Genomic DNA, 2,954 nt, shown 5'->3' on the forward strand with positions numbered 1-2,954 from the left:
GGCCGCGCCGAGCGGAGTGCGGGCTGCGGCTCGGGTATTGTCTCGGAGCGGCGAGTCGGCACCGTGACGACACTGGCCGTCGCGACGGAGCAGTGTAGGCGCTCGACTTTGGCGAGAAACTCACCATGACGCCGCCGCAGCCGTCAAGACCTCGACGTATCGCTCATCATAATCATTCTTCCAGCCACACCTTCCTAAATCCAACAAGTGACGTGAAACCATGTCCTCGTTGTCGTTAAACAGATCGTAGTTAATAATTATCACAATGTACTCAATAAAATAAAAGTTAACCAAACATTTGCTGATGCAGCGAGTCGCAAGAACGTGATGGTTCTTTATTATAATAATAATGTAGAGTTGTTAAACACGAAAATTTTATTTGTACATTCGATACTATCTAAAAATGTCACATACCACTTTTTCCGGTTTTATATTCCACTAGCTGCTCCGCGTGGTTTCACCCCCGTGGCTCCTCTCCTGTTGGTCGTAGCGTGATGATATATAGCCTATAGCCTTCCTCGATAAATGAGCTATCTAACACCGAAATAATTTTTCAAATCGGACCAGTAGTTCCCGAGATTAGCGCGTTCAAACAAACAAACAAACTCTTCAGCTTTATAATATTTTATATTCCATAAGTGACATTTTCGAACTAAAGTAGTGCCCAATTAAAAAAAATAGTTACTCACTGACCAAGTCACTGACACAAATTTACCCATAGTTTATCTAAAACACTGACCTATTTTTAAGAAAAGAAATACATATCAATAAGTAAAAGAAATATTACCCTCCTTTTGAGGCGGACGGGTTAAGAAAAAGGGGCTAAGTTTAGAGAAGTTACATTGTACATAGTTTATTCTTTATTACAATAAAAACTTAGGTCCGATTGTAAAACACTGTAGAGACAATTCATTTAAACTATGAAAATATAAGATGTTTTTGTCTCTATTTAAAAATTCAGAATTGCTCCTCGTTGACAGGAGTTTATTGCCAGACTTTCTTAGACGTGAATCGTAATACGTGGTAATACTTCACACTTTACTGTACCTAATCTCGCCACTTTCCGCTTAATCTCCACCTTTCATTTCTGCATATTGATGAAGGTTTGTCGCACAAATAAATTTATTTTTTCTGCCCTTTTTTTTCTTATTTTTATAGAGATAAAAAATTTCTCGTTAATAGATGTAACGTTAAGTACCTACTAGTTTCAGTTTTCACCAATGATTTGATGTTTTCCAAAAATTTTACGTTGCATATAAATGTTTTAAGTTGTCCATGTAATATATATACTATACTGAATGGTTACTTCACTGTATAACCTATTACAAAATTAAAGGAAGTGCATGACAAATTAATCTACATTAACAGCAGACCGTTCTTGAGTAACAGGGATCTTTTTTCACATTTCTTATAGAACAGGATTTAACGAAATCCTTAATAATCATATACCTAAATCCGATACAATTACATAAAAACGATGCTTAATCAACCTGCTCTTCATTATAACATCATTTCGACGTTAATTCCATGATAATCATGCATTTAATTAAGAAGCTACTAACTAATACGGTCCACGTGTAAATTAATATAATATTATCATCGTTATTAAACAGAATTCAAATTATAATCTGGTGAAGGTACTTGGCTATTATGTTTAAGGGTAACATTCCATTTCTTAACAAAGAGGAAATCAGTGGAGCATTTCAAAAATACACGTAGACACTTTGAAAAACAAAATGATGAGAAATTATTTTGTCGGCATGTGTAAACATAAACATTTAGATTTATTAGATTACAAAACCCTTGACAATTAGTTTAGTTAAAACCGTAGTTATATTTCCTACAATTATAATCTCGGAAAGATTCAAGGAAATGTGTATAGGAATTTACTAGGAAGTCTGTTGCAAGTTCCGTCCCATTAAGCAAAGCTGAAGATCTATTAGACAAATACCAAAATACCAAACCTAACTCACTACAAAAATGTAACTAAGGCAGTTCTTCCAGAACCAGGAAGTGACATTTATTTGCTCTAATATCTATTTAAATAATTAGAGTCGATCCATATCTAGTGGTGTTAGAACGTCACTAGTACATACGGATGAAAGTGAAATAAATGCAAAAATTAACTGCAAATTAAAAGGTACATTATTATGTAGTTTATAGTGAAGTCAGATTAATAACCGGTCCGACTCTGACGTTTCTAACAAGTTCAATCGCCGTAAAAAGACATTGCTTGAAGTTAATTTTTATTGATGTCTGTAAAACTGTCATTCAGGTATCATTCAAACAAGGAGTACTTACTGAAAAAAAGCCAATTTGTTATTTCGATAACAACTTTTTTAAATCATAATATAAACATGAAAGTTTTTGGGGATGGATGCAGGATGAAAAGATGGATGTTTGTCAATCAAAATTAAACAAAAACATTCAAATGCGAACACACAAATAATAATAAATTCAAATTTTCGTCATGTAATTGCTATTCCCAACACGGAACTCGTCGAATAAAACTTTGTGCAAAACTTAGATAGCAATCATAAAAAAAATATTGTTCTTCGTGTTCATGCATGCTAAATGAATAACGGGCAACCGCGGTCTATGGCGCCGTACAATCAATTTCGGACTTTAGTAACTCTATAAACTATATTGACAAATCAAAACTAATGTGTTTACTCGCGGCGTTATATTTGAAGATTGTTTATTTAGTACATATTATTATGTACTATAATATGTCGTATTGCTTCCGAAAATATCAGTATGTACTATGTACCTCAATGTAATCGAGATGAATAGATTATAAGCTGAGTGCATGTACTAGGAAAAATGACTAAAAAGTATCCGTTGTTTCATTGCTATTCATTTTGACATTATTTATGTTAAACGGTAATCCTAGGCAGCCCTAATGTAAATTGTACAAATTGCTGGCTCAAGTTCCGCGATTCGGACTAGAGGAA

This window comes from Colias eurytheme, chromosome 1 (genome assembly GCF_061535395.1).
Source record: "Colias eurytheme isolate Ceu_HAF_F1 chromosome 1, ilColEury1 Martin Lab GWU primary, whole genome shotgun sequence".
Taxonomy (NCBI): domain Eukaryota; kingdom Metazoa; phylum Arthropoda; class Insecta; order Lepidoptera; family Pieridae; genus Colias; species Colias eurytheme.